At 37.0% G+C, this 21,660-nt stretch overlaps 1 protein-coding gene and 1 pseudogene across 5 annotated transcripts in view; both read right to left on the bottom strand.

The window, feature by feature from the left end:
- SHROOM3 (shroom family member 3) overlaps window positions 1–21,660 on the bottom strand; it is a 247,547-nt gene that overhangs the window by 145,263 nt on the left and 80,624 nt on the right. The gene's annotated exons all lie outside the window — the stretch shown is intronic.
- Window positions 1–21,660, bottom strand: part of LOC141517496 (proteasome subunit alpha type-6 pseudogene) — a 38,200-nt pseudogene extending 16,540 nt beyond the window's left edge.

The raw sequence follows: 21,660 nt of genomic DNA, 5'->3' as shown, positions 1-21,660 counted from the left end.
TGTCTGTACATTAATTTTTCAGGTTCATTTAATATAAGTTATCTAGCTTATCTTTTGAATTCTTTTTATTTTTCCTTAGATTAAGAAAATATCACTAGCTCATAATGGTGGTAGATATAAATTCTGTTTCTTGTCTAATTTTTTAATAGTATAATTTTTAATGTTAAGGTCATGTATCAGTTTTTAGAATGTATTGTGGAGTATGGTATAAGATGATGGTCTAAGCCTAATTTCTGCCAAACTGCTTTCCCATTTTCCTATATTTTTTAAAAAGTCAGATAAAGGGTTACTTGCTAAGTAATTCATATTTTCCAATTTATTAAACGCTGGTTATTGAGTTCCACTGGTTGTCCTTTGTTTAATCTGTTCCACTGATATTTTTTATTTGTAGTCATATTTTATTCATATTTTTTCATTTTTATTCCTATTTTTCTTTTTTCCTTTTTTCTATTAAATATATTGAGTTTTACAATTTTTCCCCCACTCTTACTTCCCTCCCCTGACTCCCTCACAGAATAGCAATCTGTCAGTTTTTACTTTGTTTCCATGTTGTACATTGATCCAAATTGAGTTCCACTGATATTTTTCAGTCAACATCAGACAATTTTGATGACTTTATACAACAACTTGAGTTTTTTCCTTATTTTCTTGGATAATCTCAATCTTTTTTTTCCAAATACATTTTCTTATTATTTTATCAAGTCCTATAAAGTATCACTTTGATAATATGATTAATATTGCATCAGATTTGTCATTTGAATGGAATTTATATTGTTGGTCAATATGGGTTCACATGACACTCTTTTAGTGATAGAGGACTCATAAGGCAAAATGAAGTGTTAAATCTGATGGGACTGATTAAATGCCAGAGGCTAGTATGCCAAATTCTGCGTTAGGAGAGGACAGGGGAGTTAGATATGACACTTTTATTATTATTAAAATAACCTACACTAATCCTTCCTACAAAGTGACTGGGTAGTATGGGGCAATGAAGAATCTGGAAAAGTAGATGGGGTTCCTTTGTCCTTCAGGACTTTGATTTCACCATGGCTTTGCCACTTAGGGAATGGGTGGAGATGATCTTCTGTGTTTGGGTTGACCTCTTTTGACCTTTGAAAAGGAAATTCCATCCACAGGTCATGTTTATATACTGCTTCATAATTTAAGGACTTTCCTTACAACAACTCTTTGAGGTAACTATACAAGCACTGTGATCGCCATTTTATAGATAAGGAAAACAGAAAGTTAAAGAGCTAAGGCAAAGGTTACACAGTAAATAACATTCAAGTCCATGTTCTTTCTATTACTTCATGGATTCTCAGAATAAATATTCATAAAATTTGTTCTAGACATGTTTAAAACACAAACACTGAATTTTGATTATAATGATGATGTGATAAGTGATATGAAATTCATTTCTCTGGTATAAAGCTCAGCAAATCTATGACAAAGACCCCTGAAGGAATAATGATGAAGGGAATGGAAAAGAAAGAAGGAAACTCTTTCAGCCAGGAAAACAATTATAGAAGAAGGGAGAAGAACTGTATGGAGCTGTGCCAAGAAAACCAGTGCAATCTTAGGGGGGACAAGAAAAGCCAAAAGAGATGGGAAAAGAAGGATAGAAGGATAGAAAGGTGAATAGAGCACCAAACCTGGAGTCAAGAGGACCTGAGTTCAACCTCAGACATTTGATACTTACCAGCTGTGTGACCCTGGGCAAGTCACTTAACCCTAATTGCCTTGCCAAAAAAAGAAAAGAAAGAAAATTAAGAGATGGGGAGAGAAGCCAACCCAGGAAGGCAAGATTGAGCTCCCTCAAATAGACCAGATGGCAGCCAATGATCCCAATGGGATGCCAGAATAAGTGCATCCTAGCAACTGGGAACCTGAAGTCAGATGTCATTTGAGGCTAGTCAGGCTCACTTACCATAAATCACTGTGCAGGGAGAAAAGGACATTCTGTGTACTCTCTAAGCACTTGGAGTCAGAGTATTTATTAGTATTTATTATTTTTGTATTTATTTTGTATGTACTTATGTGTGTCTATATTGTCTCCACTATATTAATGTAAACTTCTTGGGAATAAAATGTTTTCATTAATCACATTTTTGTTCCTAGTAAAAATCCTAGTAGATGATCAATAAATGCTTGAGATGGATCAAAGTGTCATTGGAATCTCTTAAAGCCATGGTTGATTAAAAAAATAGATAGCATATATCAAGCATTCATCTACCTTTCATAAAAGCATTTATTTAACCTTTACTATTGCCAACCACTGTGCAAAGATACAAGGAAAGGGCCAAAAAAAAGTTCCTGCCTTCAGAAAGCTTACATTCTAATGAGGAAGATAATATGTAAATAAATTGGAACATATAGGATCCACATAGAGAAGAGTGAAGTTAATCTTGGAGGGGAAGATTCTAGCAGCCAGGAGGCCAATAGAGGCCTTCTAGAAAGGGTGGCTGAAGGTGGCAAAATGGATAGAATACCAGGTGGGAACTCAGGAAGACCTAAGTTCAAATTTGGCCTCAGACACTTATTAACTGTGTGACCTTGGACAAGTATTTAACCTTGTTTGCCCTAGTTTCCTCATCTGTAAAATGAGCTGGAGAAGGAAATGGCAAACCACTCCATTATCCTTGCCAAGGATACTTTATATGGGATTATAAAGAGGGGGAACAATTGAAACCAAAGGAACAACAGCAACAGAGAAACTGAGTCTTTTTGAAGCAATTCAGAGATCCACAGAGGCAGAGGTGAGGAGAGAAGGCATCCGAAGCTTTGGAGTCAACCAGTGCAAAGCTAGAGAGATGGAAGATGGCATGTGTGGTTTTTTACAAAATAGAACTCCCTATATCTGTTAGAACATAGGGCAAAGTGAAAATAGAAATAATTTATGGGTTACTTCCTAAAAGAAATCTTAAACTCAGTTTCCAATCAAAGAAAAATATTGCAAGCATTCAGAAAGAATTCAAATGGCAAGAAACCATAGTCAGCATCACAAAAGCCTATGCCACTACTATTATAAAGGAGAGAAAATCTTGAAACATGGTATTAAAAGGAGGTAAAAGATCAAAGCTTATAATGAAAGATAATTTGACTTACAAAACTGATTAAAATTCAATGGGGGAGGGGGAAATTTATCTTTAATAGAATAAAAGATTTCCAAACATATCTCTTAAAAATACAAACAATGAATGCAAATGTTGAAATGCAAACATCATAGTCAACAGAAACCAAGAAAAGTAAATATGTTTGAGTAAAAAAAAATGATTCTACTAGGGAGAGAAGAAACAAGAGTCCTTTCAAAGTCCTAATGTATTTGCAAGTCATAAAGGGAATAAATAGGGATAAACATAGGACCTGAATGTGGTTTGGTTCTGCTTTGTTAGTTCAAGAGAGGAAAGAAAAGGGAAGGAAGAAGAAATATAATAGGATAGAAGTGAAGAATGGGTAAAAACTTATTACAGAGCATGTTATAGAAATTCATTAAATTCATCAGGGAAACAGGGAGACAAAATTCACCCAGAAGAACACAAGGTCAATAATTTCAAGGAAAATAATGGGAAAAAAAGCAGGAATAAAAGGGATAAAACAATACTAGATCTTTAATTACACTATAAAGCAGTAGTCATCAAAACGAATTCATTCTGGTTAAAAAACAGAAAAGTTGGGGCGGCTAGGTGGCATAGTGGATAAAGCACTGGCACTGGAGTCAGGAGTACCTGGGTTCAAATCCGATCTCAGACACTTAATAATTACCTAGCTGTGTGGCCCTGGGCAAGCCACTTAACCTCATTTGCCTTGCAAAAACCTAAAAAACAAAACAAAACAAATAAAAAACAGAAAAGTTGATTTGATTCTGTATCAAAAAAAGATATGATACAGAAGATTAAAAAGAAACCAAGGATGGTAACCCATAAATCAAAGGACATCAACTACTTGGGACTGACTATTTGAAAAAATGCTAGGGAAGATGGAAAAGAGTCTGGCAGAAATTAGGTTCAGAACTAATCCCACATTAATAAATTAGAGGCACAGGAAAGGAGATACCCTTAATAACTGTAGCTATAAGAAAATTTGTTGCCAAACAAGAGATAAACAGAATCACAGGAAATAAAGTGAACAATTTTGAGTACATAGAATCAAGAAGTTTCCCCCACCACCACCATCAAAACCAACATTGGAATTAAAAGTGAAACTATGAACTGGGGAAAATTTCCTTATTGTAAATTTCTCTTCAAATTATTCAGAAAATTAATGCAAATATATAAGAATAACAACTATCTCCCAAATATTTAAATAGTCAAAAGATAGGAACTAAGGCTCAAATTTCTTATAACCAGAGAAATTAAACCTAAAACAAGCGTGAACTTTTACACTGAATAAGATTTCAAGAAGTCCTCTATTCTTGCTCATATAAAGGATCCTTTTCCTTCTAAGATTATAAGGATTATAACCACAATGTTTGGCAAAGATAACAAAAAAAGGAAAATAGAATAGGTCTAGGATCTGTGAGACATCAGGTACACTGATACACTACTGACACAATCATGAAGGGATCCAACCACTCTTGAATGCAATTTTGAACAATCCTCAAAAAGGCTCTAGTGGATTTACAATCCCAAATAAATACAAAATAGAAAGGATTCTTATGTGTAAAAATATTTATGGCAGCATTTCTCAGTGTTTTAATACTAGAAACAAAATCTTAAACAGTTGAATAAAATTATAGTGAATGAATATAATGAAATTATATCTCATCATTAAAAAAATGACAAAAGTGATCTATTTAGTGAAACCCAGGAGAATTTATATGAACTGATGCTGAGCAAAGTCAACAGAACCAAGTGAATAATTTACACAATGACTATAACATTGTAAGGGAAAACAATAGTGAAAGGATTAAGATTCATGCAACCCATGGACTGTCCAAACATGACTCCTGAAGACTAATGATGTACTCTGAAGAGAGCTGAGGAACTAGAGGAGCAGAACGAAACATATTTTCTTTTATAGCTAATGTGTGGATTGTTTTTGTGTGACAATATCTATCAGTGACACTTAATTTGGGAGAGGGGAAAGGACTGTTGAGTTAAAAAAAGGAAGAAAATAAAAAAGAGCAGATGAATAATTTTTAAAATAAACTTATGAGAGTAGAAGGAAATTCAGGAGGAGATATCAACCAACAAGGAAGTGCTGGAACTACTTCAGTTACATAGTCAGGAAAAGAAAGAAATTGTATATAGTGGAACTTCAGATACTCTCATTTTCAATTCTTTCATTAAGGAAATGTTCATTAGTTGGTGAGGAAATTGTTGATGGTAGTCAATTTTGAAACAATAAAATTATTATTATAAATAAGAGGTAAAGTTTGAATCCATAAGTAATGATACTAAATTTTTTCTGGGCAATTAACTCCTGAAGAGAAAATGAATAGAATTTGCAGAATGGGGATGGGGCAAGTCATATTTTATATTTAATCCTCAAATGACTTAAATAGCCTTTCCACTGCCAATAATGTAGATCTCTATGTGCATGGTACAAAGGGGACTACAAATTCCCTGCCTGCTTCTAAACACAGCATTCTAGATGCAATTGCAATGGAGGAATTTTAATTCTCTGAGCAGTTAGCTACACACCCTTCTTGGCTTTGACATGGCAAGAGCATTTATTTTCCTGCATTTAAACTGAATTTAGTCAATTGACACTTTTCTATCCCAAAGTTCATGGAATAGTAGCAGTTTGAGACTCACTGACCATAGATTTTTTTAAGGCTGAATAAGATTTCAAGAAGTCTGTGCAAAACTATTCATGATATAGATATTTTACTCATATAAGAATTTTTTCCTTGATACAGATTATGCCCATTATAACCATAATTCTCTCTCTCTCTCTCTCCCTCTCTCTCTCTCTCTCTCTTCGTTTGTTTTTCCTTCTTTTTCTCTTTTTTTTAGGTTTTTGCAAGGCAATGGGGTTAAGTGGCTTGCCCAAGGCCACACAGCTAGGTAATTATTAAGTGTCTGAGCCTGGATTTGAACTCAGGTACTCCAGATTCCAGGGCCGGTGCTCTATCCACTGCACCACCTAGCCACCCCCACTGCACCACCTAGCTGCCCCTATAATATTCTCTCTCTCTCTCTCTCTCTCTCTCTCTCTCTCTCTCTCTCTCTCTCTCTCTCTCTCTTTCTCTCTCTCTCCTATTCCCTCCCTCCCCACAATTTCCACCATCATCTATTCCAATTCAGAGAAACCAAGGCTGTCAAGAATTCTGTCTATTCTAATTTCTCAGAATCACAAAATTTTAAATATAGTACAACATTGTTTGTCTACTTCAAACTACACAGGAAAAGAAGCCCCATAGGTTATCCAGCAAGTGCTTGAGTATCTCACCTAGAAGTCCATTCCCTCTCCTGAAGCAACAAATTCTGCATATAGATAGTTATAATCATTAGGAAGTTTCTGCTGATGTCATACTAAAATCAGCTCTTAGCGACTTTCAATGTCTTCTCCTAGTTCTTCCCTCTGTCATCAAACAAGGCTTTATTGATAGCCCAAGTCATTAATCCTTTTTCTTTTCTAAAACATCCATTTTATTTATACAGAGCCGGGTCCACTTTAGGGGGATATGGGTCTTTTGTCAAATCACAGTCATTGATGAATGTGTTGGTTTTTACCAAATATCCTGGTCAGCATATAGTTGATTAGGGAGACTAATAGTGTTAATCCTTTTTAGCTGGAGCAACAAGGTGTATATCAATCTCCGATTCCATCAGAATCCTGACTTTAGGGTTTTCAACTGTAACTACGCCGACATCTAATTCTGAAGGCTTGAAAATCATTGGCTAGAACAGTAGACAGGCATGTTATTGCTGTCTCTACTCTCTGTTCAAATGTCCAGTCAATTTTTTTCTTCACTTTCTTTTTTTTTTCTTCACTTTCTTTTCAAGAAAACTGGTTGACTCAGTTTGTTTGACTCCAGCTGCAGTGGCCTTAAATCCACAGTAGTAGCCTGCAGGGTCACATTTGTATACTTGAGGGCCTTGTTCTTCATCAATACCAATCAATATCATACAACAGCCAAGGGGTCTCATTTCAGCATTCTGTGTATAGACCTGAGAAATATCTGCAATCCTTTTACACAACATATCTACAGGAATCTCATAGCCATATTTGTATTTCCAATTTGCAGCCTCATAGCAAGCTCTTTGCACCTAGGACCTGCTATCAGCTGTCATTCCTGTCATCACACAGCCAATGTTCTCAGTTATTCTGAATAAGTGAGTCACTGTGCTTGAATCCAATAACTTGTCCAGTACTTTCTTTTGTGTAACAATTACTGCACAGTCTTTTCCTTGGACAGCTACTGATGTAAGGTCACCCTGGTTAATAGCTTTAAAAACATATTCTACTTGGTACAGGTGACCCTTTGGGAGAAAATAGTAATGTGCCAATCAAAGCCAGCACTGGGGCCTCGGGGGTAAGTGACTTTCCCAAGGTCACACAGTAAGTATCAGTGTCTAAACTTGTATTTGAACTCAGGTGTTCTTGACTACATAAATCTGACAATTTGATTTTACCTAGATTCACTCAATATTTCAATTTTATTTTTTCCCCCAATTCTTCCAGGCTGGAGGACCAACAGCAAATGAACTGACTTTCTCCAGGCTCAGCCAATGTACTCCAAGAATACTGGGTTACTTCTAGAACTATGCCAGAAGTTTGAGGGGTCCTCTTGGTGAAATATTGGATGGTTTTTGTGGTATTGGATATAATAATTTAATAATTTAATAATAGCTTTTATATATGTTGATTCATTTGACTTGGGCAGATCTAAATATATCCAAACCTCCTCCAAGAGGATAACCAAATTCCTGGGAAGTTCATACAAATGAATAATCCAATTTGAGCTTCAAAGATGGATGCCCAGAATAGAGCAAACATTACTTTCACATGCTGAGAGAGGCAGGGGAATTTTTTATCTGTTTGTGGGTCACATAATTTTTTTTTCACTAGAATGTTGGAGAAAGTCCCTTCTCTAGGTAATATGGCACCTGGATGTTATAGTGTTTCCATGAAAAAGAAATTGAAAATAAGACTCAACATATTCATTGTTGATTATTTCAATTAAAGTCAGTTTTAGCACATACTTTGTCTAAGGCTTTGGAGTTATAAAAATATATTAGATGTGGTACATATCCTGCTCTCAAGGAATTTACAATCCAATGAGGTAGGCAAGTGTGGGGCTGGGTGAAGTATGCAATAATTAGGATATAAGAGAATCTGAAGTCCAAAGCAGAAAGAAAGCAAAGGGCTATGATGAATTTGGAGAGGGGGGAGAGAGAGACAGACAGAGAGAGAGAGAGAGAGAGAGAGAGAGAGACAGACAGACAGACAGACAGACAGACAGACAGACAGAGAGAGAGAGACAGAGAGAGAGACAGAGACACAGAAAGAAAGAGGAGAGATCTCTGACTGGGATTTAAAAAAAAGTATGAATACCAGGGCAGCATTGAGGCTATTAACCCTTTCTTATCAATGGAATTTTCCATAATGGAAAAAGAATTTTCATTCCCTCTCTGTAGTATCTAAGTTTACTATCATACAGTTTCACCTTTATCTGAAAAGCATCTCAGTATCTGGTGATGGGTACATTCAAAAGACATTCATATTGGGGTATGGAAGTGGCATAATGGATAAGAGTACCCACCCTAGAGTCAAGAGGACATGAGTTCAAATTTGACTTTTAGACACTCAACACTTATTAGCTGTATGACCTTGGGCAAAAGTCATCTAACTCTTTGTCACAAAAAAAATACCAAAAACCAAAAAACTTTAAATAGTATACTAGAGTATGATGAAGAAAGAACCAGGGAATAATAATTATAACAGAAAAGCTAGTGAATTGGTTTGTCATTTCCTTTTCCAGTTCATTTTACAAATGAGGAAACTGAGGCAAACAGGGTTAAATGACTTGCCCAGGGTCACACAGATAGTTCTCTCCTCTAATTTAAATGTTCCTTTGTAACAAAGAAAAACATTAAAGCATATTCTCACAGCAAAGATATATCACTTATCCTAGTAGCTTCTTTTTGGTTTGCCAGGAGGAGAGAGCAATGGTCCATTATCAGTTCTAAGGGACTTTCGCAGTTTTCAAAGTTCAGCTTTTCTTTCCTGATTTTTTTTACTTATGGGGTTCTCATTGTTATACTGTATTTAGGGTTTCACTTATATTTTTCTCCATTGGTTCTTACAAATATCTACATCATTTCCAATTTCAAGATGTAAGGTGTAATCTTGGTACTGTTTTTATCTGAATTCTCTTACTATTAGTGATTCAGAATATGTTTTCATATGGTCATTTATAATTTGCATTTATTTTGAAACTGTTTATATCTTTTGACCACTTTATTAATTTTTTTAAATATTTAAATTTTTGTAACATTTTAAGTTCTAAATTGTCACTTTCCTCCACTAGAGAAGACCAACATTTGACACAGAATTGTAAATATATATATAATATGCATTAATAGTATATATAATATATGACATATAATATATTAATAAACTATGTATAAAATCATACTATGCATCTATTTATCAGTTTTTTTTTTCTGTGGAGGTGGATAGATAGCAGCTTCCTTAAGTCATCCTTTACTTGGTAATTTACAGTTGTTCTTTGAACAATATTATTGCTATTTTATATGACATGTTCTGCTTGGTTCTGCTTATTTCATTTTTCATTCTTCCATGCAAGTCTTTCCATGTTTTTCTAAAATCAACTAACTTATCCTTTCTTTATTTTTAGAGAAATATTTTATTTGAGTTTTGCAATTTTTTTCCCCATTCTTGCTTCCCTCCCCCCACCCCCCACAGAAGGTATTCTGTTCAACTCATCATTTCTTACAGCATGTGAGAATTTCTTTTTTTGGGGCGGGGCAAGAGAATTGGGGTGAAGCGACTTGCCTAGGGTCAAAAATTAATAAGTGTCTTGATACTAGATTTGAACTCAGGCCCTCCCATTTCCAGGGCTGGTGCACTGTCCAATGCGCCACCTTATTGCTTCATGGGGAATATTTTTTCTATGATATATATATATGATACCTCTCTCTCAATTCTCTCCATTCTCCCATCTCTCCTCCACACAGTTGCCTAAGTGATTATTCTAAAGCACAGGTCTGACCACTGAGTCACTCCCTTACTCAAGGAACTTCAGGGACTCACTCTCTCTCTCCAAACTTCCGTGTTAGGTCTGAAAGGCTTTCAAAAACTGGATCCCAGCCACCGTTTGTCACTTCCCTTCATGCACTCCACATTCCAGCCAAACTGGCCATCTCGATGTTCCTCACATACAACATTCCATCTGCCGTCTCAGAGCTTTTATATAGCCTCTCCCCATGTCTGGAATGTAATCCCTCCTTACCTCCCACCTCTCACAGATCTTTAGTTTCCTTTAAATCTTGGCTCAAAAGCCACCTGCCACATGAGACCTTTCCCTACTACTCTCCACCTTACTTATAGAGCCTCCTCTCCAAAATTATTTAGTGTAAATTTATACGCAAACGTTTTATATATAAATATTTGTTCAATTTTTTTTCCAGTTTTGTCCAGTTCTTTTTGACTCCATATGGAGTTTTCCTGAAAAGATACTGGATTGGTTTGTCATTTCTTTCTCCAGTTCATTTTACAAATGAGGTAACTGAGGCAAGCATAGTTAAAGGAGATGCCCAGGATCACACAGCTAGTAAATGTCTGAGGTCAGATTTGAATTCATGAAGATGAGTCTTCCTGACTCCAGGTCTGACACTGCATTTACTATCATACTACCTAGTTGCCCTATGTATATATAGTATATGTATAATTTCATGTATTATGTATATAAATATATAATATTATGTATATACATTTCTATCCACATAGGGATCTATATCTTCAAGGGCAGAGTTAAAAATAGGGATTGATTTGGTGATTTCATTGGCACCTTCTCTTATGCCAGAGTCAGAATTTGAATGGAGGTCTTCCAGTTTGGAAGTCAGCTCTCTGGTCACTCTCAATGGTTGTCTTGCTCTAGGACTGGGGTTATTTCAGTTTCCCTACTCCCCAGCACATACTCTGGCACCTATAGAGTTCTTAATAATTGCTTTATCAATATTTGTGTCATCCAGGGCCATCTCCAAGTGTCCTGATTCACATCTAGCTACTAAATTTCTCCAGAGGAGAAGGTGAGGTTGGTGACTTTGCACAGCACTCCTCTCACTCCAGTCCAATTCACTTTCATGTCCTGGCATCACCTCCCTGATATTAAAGTCTTCTTCAGAATGAAGGAAAAACATCATCATCCATTTGTGTCATGGACATCCCATTATACATATGATGATGAAACAGCAAGGTGAGGGCAGCAGATATGATGTTGGATTTGGAATCAGGAAGAGCTGAGTTTATATCTGACCTCAGACACTTACTAGCTGGGTGGCCCTGAACAAATCCCTTAAGTTCCCTTGCCTCAGTTTCCTTATCTGTAAAATGGGGGTGGCAAAATAATGGTAGCAACCTTCCAAGGTTGTGAGGATGAAATGAAACGATATTTCCAAAGTGCTTTGTAAACCTTAGGTTGTTATGGGAATGCTAGTTAATACTACTACTACTATTATTATTATTATTAATTATTATCATCATTATCCTACGGAGTCCTTTCAGTTTGAAGAGAGCAAACCATTTGAACAAACTAGTGAATTTCCATTTAAAAAAGAAAAAGAGCATTATTTGATTATAAGACTTTTGAGGACAGAGAGTCTATCTATAAAATAGTGGTAGTCCCATATGGTGGGGCACATCTGTAGATTTAGATGCTAGGGAGATTAATGCTATTGATTGTATAAACTTGGGAATTCTGACATGTAGCGAACCAGAATGATGATAATAATGAAAACTAGCATTTATTAAACATCTAGGCACTGTTCTAAGAACTTTACAAAGATCTCATTTGATCTTTAAAAAATTTTTTTTTAATTTATTTAAGGCAATGGGTTTAAGTGACTTGCCCAAGGTCAAACAGCTAGGCATTTATTAAGTGTCTGAGGTCAGATTTGAACTCAGGTCCTCCTGACTCCAGGACCAGTGTTCTATCCACTACACCACCTAGCTTCCCCCCTCATTTGATTTTTATAATCACCCAGGAGCCGGTGCTATTTTTATCCCAATTTTACAGATGAGCTAACTGAGGCAGACTAGGTTGAATGACATGTCCAGGGTCACACAGTTAGTAAGTGTCTGAGATCAGATTTGGACTCAGTTCTTAATGTCTTCAGGTCTAATGTACTATCCACTGCGGTACCACCTAGTTGACAAACACTAAGTATGGTACCAATATGATGAGCCCTGGGGAATTAGAGGCCATCTCTTGGGGAGGGGCAAATAGCGGGGTCAGAAGTGGAGTGAGTCAAAGTTCCAAAGCCAATAAGTAGTAGATTAGGCTTATGAATGGCTGCAGCACATCCAGTCTGGAAAGTCAGGGGAGACCCAATATCTAAAATAATAATAATAATAATAATATTAATGGTGATGATGATGATGATGATGGAAAACATTTACAAAGTATTCTGAGCAAAGCACTAAACAAATATTATCTTACTTTATGTTCACAGCAAGACATTGAGGTGGGTGTTATCATTCTAACCATTTTATAAATGAGGAGGGAGAGAGCAAAGAGGAGAGGGAGAGAGATTCTTACTCTTACATCCAGGGAAAGGTTGGAAGGAGGTGGGTTTTATAAGAAACTATCCTGGGATGAGGTATCTTTTATTCCAGCCTTAGAAGGCAAGGGAGCAAAAATTAATAAGTGTCCACTATTAAGAGTTTTATAAATTTGATCCTCATTTGATCCTCACAACAATCCTGAGAGATAGGTGCTTTTTATTCCCAGTTTCCAACTGAAGAAACTGAGGTAGACAGACATTAAATGATTTGTCCAAGGAGTCACACAGCTAGTAAGCATCTGAGACTGGATTTGAACTGTCTCCAGACCCAGGACCTTATGGTTGCCCCAATGATTATTTCATAGGCTTCATTTCAATGAATCTGGAAAACATTTGTTTGTCAGGACACATTATGAAAAAGGTAAGGAATAATTTAAAGTTTTATGAATCTTTTCCTTTCTGATGTCAGTACCTGATCTCTCTGGTTTGGGAAAATTAGCAAGGAAAAGAATGAGTTCCATGCCATCCCTTGTCAGTTCTTACAGACTCTTAGACTTGTCACATGTCCCCAACTGTAATTATCTCTGAATTTTCTAATGATGAAACAGGCTATTGTTGCCAAACAGGCTTAAATGACCGTCTCTGTTACACACAAAGTATCACTGGAAAAAATGAATTCTATCTTCTTGCATATGGGTTTACTAGGAGTCCTCAAGAATAGCTTTAGGGAGATTGAAAGGGGGAAGGAGTAATCCTAGAGAGAATTAAAATTGACATGCTCTGTATCAATAAGCCATTACCACCACCATGATTCAACCTCTTCCTTCCTTTAGCCCAAATTTTAGTCACCACTTACTCAACTGAGATGAAAAAAGTAATAGAACTTAATCTCCCACTCAACTTTGAATGGCTTGTAATTTAATATCAGTGTTAATGAATAAGGTCCACATTATTCCATCATCCCACAAGCATTCGTTGAGACTATTTTCATGTCTATCACTGTGATGGCAATCAAAGGACCAGAATTACCTATTTAAAGAATCTGGGCTTAGTGGAAGGATGGTGGGAATGTGGCCCCTCTGGGCTTATCCTGTAGGTGCTAAGAACATATTTCAGAACTATACAGAATGACCTATTGAAAAAATGATCATATCCCTCCTCTCCTTTTAAGCCCAATCAGGGAAGTTTATTATGTGTTTCATATATATCTTTTAAGTTATTAAAGTTTACACTAAAACTTCTGGATTTATATACTGGTTTTAATATAATAATTGTGATACAGGAAGGAGTTGATGCACAGGAAATGATGATAGATTGGTGTGAGGAGACCCAGTCCATTTCTCAGCTCCATCACTTCCTATCCACATGATCTTTTTAGATTTTTCAAGGCAATGGGGTTAAGTGGCTTGCCCAAGGCCACACAGCTAGGTAATTATTAAGTGTCCGAGGCCGGATTTGAACTCAGGTACTCCTGACTCCAAGGCCAGTGCTCTATCCACCACGCCATCGATCCTGTGTCTCTTTAAGGGTCAGCTTCTTTGTGTATGAAATGAAGAGGGATGGATCCAAAAATCTCTAAACTAAAGTGAATAGCCCAGTGGATAGCTTTTAAAAGCTCATGAATTTTCTTTAGGTTCTCTAATTCATTTTTTTTAAAGCTAAAATAGCCTAAACTAAACAATGTCCAAGTCATGTTATTCCTAATATTAATCAGTTTGGTTGAGGCAGGTCTCCCTCTATATCCTGGACTTTCTCCAGTTGCCCTGATGTGTATCTAGCTACTGGACCCAAATGCTTCCAGAGGGCAAAGTGAGGCTGGTGACTTTGCATAGTCCTTCCTCACTTAAATCCAATTCACTTCCAAGTCACTGTTGCATCATCACCTTACTGATGTCATGGTTATCTTTGAGTATGAAGAACGAACAAGTGATTAATATTTAATCATTAGAGCTCTGATCATCTCACAAAGCTCAGGATTCTTTTTCTCTTTTTTCCCCATTTTCCTTTTTTTTGGGGGGGGGTGTGATTTCATACAACGCCTACTGAGAAAACTCCCTCCATTATACATATCAGTCACACACCAAAAAATCCTTGTTTGGGTTAACCCAGTTCTTTTGAGAAGAGGAAAATATTGAACCAAGACCTTTTTCTTTAAGGCCTGAGTTCAGCTGGTCTCTGTCCACTTCTCCATTCTGTGTTTGCCTATAAAATGTCAATTTTATAAGTCACACTTTTATCACAAATGAGGCCTCTTGCAACTTGCCCACAACCCTGAGGTGACCATTTGTAATGTTAGTATAATAGGGGAGGTTATTTTCCAGTCTTTTTTTTTTTAAGGGTGACCTAATTGCTTTTATACTCAAGGACCATGACCTTTAAGTATCCACTCCTGTTTTTCTAGGTTCTTTCTCTAGTTAAGGGTTAGATTTCAATACTTCTCAGAGGACACTATAAGACCCAAAATTTCATCATCTTTAAGGCAACATCCTATCAAAATGGATGGAGTCCTATGGTTTAATTAAAAAACTTCATTGATAAGCCCTAGTTTTGATTCTGTTAGTCAAAACATAGTTACTTTAAGAAAATTTAAATTCTTCTCTCCTTCAACACTAAAGTTTTAGACCTCTGCTAGTCTAGGGCTAGAGAAACTCACTTATTAAATTAAGGCTAAGCATAAATTTTCAATTTTACCTTGGTGGGGGTAAGGGGAATTGCAGAAACTATGTAAGGAAGAGATTTCTTCTCTTGTCCTAAGGGCGTGGTACTGTTTGGCTTCAGTAATTAGACCATTTATAAGTTAAACAAACAAAACTCCAGCACCAACTTCTTCTCAGGTTTCGTGACTCTTTGCCAACCACCCACCCAGCTAACTAACAGCTACGTGGCAAGCCTGCCACCCATTGATATGCTGGTATGGCAAGAAGCCCAGCTCTTTCCTCAACATAGGAACAGCCAGCTTTCTCATATACTGTTGGATGGTTATAATAATCGCCATTAAGCAGTGAATTCTTGACCCAACCTATTATTATGACTATCCTAGGTCATCCCCTAAGGATTGTTATCATAGGCATTACAGGTAATTCAAATACTAGTTTAACCTGGGAATGATTGGAGGGGTAGGAAAGGTGGGAGACTGAGAAGGGAGAATCAATAGAATGCCGATCTCACTCACCAAATGTTCTTAACACTTTTATGTATATTGGAACTCTGGGAGTCTGGTAAGGCAAGCCTATAGACTCCTCCAAATAATATTTTCAACTCATAAAATATAACACTTAAGATTACAGAGCAAACAAATTATGCTAAAGTTCAGCTGTCAAAATATTTTTTAAATAAACCAGATTCATGGAACCCTGAAATCTATTCATGGATAGTAGAACCTTTGCCTTGGACATTACTGTTTTCCTTTTCTTTCATTTCATCTAATAGATTCCTTGAAGCAGTTAATCAAGTTTTGGGGGAAGGCCAGATTATCCTTTAATAACAATACCTCAAAGATACACAGCACCTGTCTCCCAATGAGTTCAAAGGGCTTCATACAAAATACCTTTTGCTGTTTATAATATCTGTAACCCAAGCTAAGTATAGTTCTCATTGTACCATTTTTTTCATTGAAGAATGGTATAGCTCTCATTGTACCATTTTTCATTGAAGAAAGGTATAAGGTTGAATTTGCTTTCTCCTGGCACCTGGGATGGGAGGAGTAGCATTCCTGTTTGATTTGGAAATGATTTGCTTTAATTAACTCTACTCTTTTTAAAATTCCATTTGCTCCCAAGCATCAACTGAGTTTTTTTTAATAGAAGCCTCAATGTCTTTTGATCCATATTTCCATACAGTCCACTAATTGGACTGGAAAGTACCCCTTTGGGGGGAGGGAACACCAAGGCATAATCATGTCATTCACCTTACAAAGTCGGTTGTAGACAGATAGGTCCAGTCTTAAGTTCAGAGAGTTTATTATCATGTGATTGCATTTGTAATCCCATCAGCTATGATGCTATGGCCATTACTAACCACTACACTGTCCACCGCACTATTTCATACATGTAAATTTTAATTTTCTAGAATACTGGAGAGGAAATTCCTATAACAATAGATGTAAGATCCCCACTTTCTATGCAAGTTATAGTCAGGAGCACTGAGGAGTTAGTGTCCTGCCCGAGGTCAGGCTGGACTTGAATTCAGCTCTTCCTTACTCTGAGGTGGTTTCTCTATCTCCTAAACCATGCTGTTTTGCTTCTCTGAGCTTATAGTGTTATAGCACATAATAGCTATAGCAAATATTAGTAGAAGGAAAGACTGCATTAAACTAGTGAAGAGTGAAGGGAGCAGAACCAGAAAAACAATTTATATGGTGACAACAATATTGAAAGATGTTAGAACTCTGAGCAAACCGACTACAAGCCAGAGGATAAAAGATAAAAACTTGCTACCCACCTCTTGCCTGGATTTAATGGATTAAAGATGTAGAATGAGACATTTATCTGGGGCATGGCCAATGAGGAAATTTGCTCCATTTATGCATGTTTATTATGAATCTTTTCTTTTTGTTGTTATTACTTGATGGGGGAGGAGTGAGGAGAGAAAATAAATAATCAATCATTGGGAAAAAATTTCAATATTTGAATGTTGAATAGTTGTTTGTTTTTGATGTTGTGTGAACCTACCACATAGCAGGCATTCTCTAACTGCTTATTGATTGGCCGAAAAATCATCCTGCCTTTAGATTGTGTTGTTCATTTGTTGTTCATTCAACTCATAATTGACTTGCCTAGTATCTCACTATGCAAAATACAATAGGCAGTAACTAAGGGCAGAACGGATTAGGATAGTTTCCATGATAATTTTTTTTTTCAGAGCATATTCTTCAAGACAAAAACTATTATGTTGCTTTTTGGAAAGTTATACTGGGAACACCAAGGGTATTATTACCTCCTTCCCCCCTCAGATTAGATTATCCTGACAATAAATTTTACAGAGATGTCCGGGGATGTGCCCAAGGCCTGTAAACACATGGACACGGTTTCTAATCAAAGGGAACTTTTCAGTGCATATCCTTCCTATTATGTTTCTTCTAAAGTTACAGTGACTGGTCTGGAGACCCAACCTAAATCTTCTGGTGATGAAAGAGAATGAAGCCCACCATAGTTCTCTTCAAGAAATTTATGGGAATAAGTTCCTGTAGGTATTTTGTTTTTGTTAACAATGATTTCTTTGTCCATGTTGAATTGGATATTTTTTTTCTTTACACGGGGTTAAGAATTTCAGGTGCTGGGTCAGAGCCCCCAACTCCCTAAGATTCTTCCCACACTCCTTTAAGTCAGGGGCTACATAAAAGAGTGAAAGAAGTCTTGTTTCTGAATGTGTATGTCAGTTCCCTAAGTGCTAGAAGCATCAGAGCCAACTAGCTACCCCAAGGGATCATTGATCTGAAATTCTCTAGATGGGTATTTCATTAATAGCAAATAATAAAACCTTTCTTCCAAGCAGCCCAGAAACCTGGTCCTTCAGGGTTCACTAATCACAGAGTAGTAGAATGTTCAGATCATTCCTATAATTCTCAGTTTTATTTGATGTTGGCATTCAATTGTTTTAGTCATCTCTGACTCTTCTTGGTCCCATTGGGGATTTTCTTGGCAAAGATCCTGGAGTGGCTTGCCATTTCCTTCTCCGGCTCATTTTATATATGAGGAAACTGAGGCATACCAGTCTGAGTGACTTGCCCAGGGTCACACAGCCAGTGTCTGAGACCATATTTGAACTTAGGAAGATAAGTCTTCCTGACTCCAGACCTGGTGCTTTCTGCACTGCCTCAGTTTCTTCATCTGCCAAGTGGGGTCAATAAAGGCACTTCTCCACAGAATTGTGAGAATCAAATGAAATAACGTGTGAAGTGTTATGTAAATCTTAAATGCTAGCTATCATTATCCGTTCTTCAGCAATTTAGTCTTGTCCAACTAACTTCTCAAGGCCCTATATGGGATTTTCTTGGCAAAGATACTGAACTGGTTTGCCATTTTTCTTCTCCAAGTGTATCACCACCACCATCACCATCATCTTCATCCTCATCGTTATTTTTGTTGCTGTTATTGTTGCTATTTGAGAACTCACTTGAATAAAATCACAGAATCATCGGAGAATTAAGGTATTTGTGAGTATTTGCCTTGCATTCTATCTGAGAAGGTAAATTCTTCGAAGATAAAGATCATCTCCTTCCTATATTTCCTTTTAAAACCTCTTTCTCCCTTCCTCCCTGAATCTGCAGCTCTGTGCTGAAGCTGAAAGTGCTCAGTAAGTACTTTGTTGGGACGGCTAGGTGGTGCAGTGGACAGAGCACAGACTCTGGAGCCAGGAGGACCTGAGTTCAAATCTAGTCTCACACACTGAATAATTACCTAGTTATGTGACCTTGGGCAAATCACTTAATCCCATTGCCTTGCAAAAAACAAAAAAAAATTATATTGATTGATATAGGAAAATAGTAGTGGCATCTTCTCTGCTTTTTTTTTTATCTTTTTTTCTTCTCTGCTTTTAATAGCTAATTGTGGCTTTGACTTTTCTCCCCAAATCCATTCAAAAACATAATGCTAGTTCTAAATCTGAGATCTCAGCTTTACAACTGACCAGTGGTAGGCTTTGACCTCTATGATGTTATCAAGCCCTCCCTGGAGACATTTCTATCACCCTCCAGTTTGTTTCACATCTGTCCCATCTATTTATTTAGGGCAGAGGCAATAATCCAGTTCTCTTTGGCATGGAGCCAATGTCATAAGAACATTCTATAAAGGATAACAGTAGCAGCAGAAATAGCATCATAATGATGGCAATAAAATTGTTCTCCCACTTTGTATATTTTGGTTGGATTGGGGGCTCTTACTCATGTATTCATAGAGCTCCACCAGAGTGGATCTGTAGTCAGAAATTTGGTGGGGAGGGAGAGTGAATGTGAAGGGTAAAAAAATTAAATCTTTATTTTCATTATCCTCTAAGTGAAATTTGCATATTCTTTAATGAACAAATCTATGCTAGATGCCATCTAGTTCTTCTTGAGTCCCAGAAGAGGGAGTAAGTGGTATGCTCCAGACGGAGGGTATCTAAGACTAGAGAACTCCAAAGAGACTAGAAGCAGTCATTTCTTTAGGCAGACTTATTCATGGATTATCAAAGTGTTGGGGGGAGTTTCCTTGCTGTCCCAAAGCTTCTGTCACGCAAGTTTTCATCTTGGGACCTCATTAGGGTGTGACCCTCCACTATACTTTTCCTTGATTCTATCTCCAATAAAAAGTACAAAGTCTGTCTCCCTTTAGGCATACAGGTGCATGTTTACTTGGCTTTACTGCGGAAACTCTCCTTCCTGTGAGTGGGTGGTTCTGGGAGGGGTGAGACAGGAATTTCTGACTGAGTATGGCAGTCTCAAAGCAGAGGAACCAGTAACTACAATACATGGACCATATCTGAATCTAGATCATAGCATTCAATTGGATGAAGTGAGAGGGCTGGTGTCCCTTTTCAGACTGTACTCTCTTGTCCTGCTTTTGGGCAGTTTTTAAGGAACCATGGGGTGATTTTTTTTAAGAAATTAGTTTAATAAAGACACAAAATAGTCACATTTAGCTCAGTCAGGAATATTAAAAACTGTCGGTATGTAAAACAATAAACATTTGAGTTTTTACTCGGTCATGTTCTCATTGAATCACACATAGGGTGATTTTAAGAGGAATTTTTCTAACAAGGCTGCAGGGGGCCGGTGGGGGTCATGTAGAAGAGTAATAGGTGCCCCCCCCCCCCAGGAGTGAAAGCTTAGATGAGTTCTTGCTGGGAATGCAATTGGCAGGATTCAAAGGACTTAAAATCCTTCATAACCTGGCGCCTTTCTACTTTTCTAATCTTTGGACACCTTATTCCCTGTAAATGTTCCCTGAGTTCCAATGATACTGGCTTCCCTTCTATTCTCTAGAGCAAGACTCTCCATTCTGTGGATTTCCATCGACCTTCTCCCATGTCTGTGATGCTCTGTCTCTTCATTTCTACCCCCAGCTTCCCTCGACTTCCAGTTAATTTCACTTTATGAGCCAAGACTTGTCTGGTCCCTCTTAATCCTTCTCGTTGTTTATCATCTCTAATTTATCTTTCTTTGCATATAGTCATTTGAATGTTATGCTCTCTTCCTCCTATTAGATGTAAGCTCCTTGCACAATTCCTGCTCATGGTAGGAACTTAACAAATGCTGTTGACTTGGTTTTGACTTGGTATAAGTTGGATCTCCAAAGTCCTTTGTTCACTTTTAAGATTTTATTTTTTTGCAAGGCAATTGGGGTTAAGTGACTGCCCAAGGTCACACAGCCAGTAAGGCTAGATTTGAATCAGGTCCTCCTGACCCCAGGGTGGGTACTCTATTCACTATTTGTCTCTCATTCTGAAGATACTTGCCCATCACTTGGTCTAACTAGATTTTGCCTTAATTCTCCCAACTTCAAAATGAGGTAATGATGAAAAAGTTCAGGGATACACAATGAGATAATCCTTGTAAAGAGCAATGACTAGTTTGAAATAGATAATGTGCTAGCTACAAAGTATTATTATGAAGAACAAAATGACTTTCATCATTTCTTTACCATTTTGATTCCAGGGCCCTGAATCCCATGTTCATGTGCTTTGGCCACATTAGCTTTATGGAAGAGATCTGGGCAATTTATGAGCCTTGTATCGGCAAGTCTGGAATGCCATCTTTAGACAGCATCTGGCAAACGTGAGAACACCTTTGAGTTGGAGTTGGCTACTAATCAACCCAATGCTAGGTGGCTATGGAGAATATTTGGATTAGAGAATTTCCCATCCAAGAACGACTCCTTTTTCACCCCTTTCCCCTAATGCTTTACTACATAATTGGGATTCAATTATATACCAACTTTAAGATACAACATATATATATATATATATATATATATATATGTATATGTAT

The sequence above is a fragment of the Macrotis lagotis genome, chromosome 3 (genome assembly GCF_037893015.1).
Source record: "Macrotis lagotis isolate mMagLag1 chromosome 3, bilby.v1.9.chrom.fasta, whole genome shotgun sequence".
Lineage (NCBI taxonomy): Eukaryota > Metazoa > Chordata > Mammalia > Peramelemorphia > Peramelidae > Macrotis > Macrotis lagotis.
This window is presented reverse-complemented; position numbering and strand designations above follow the sequence as displayed.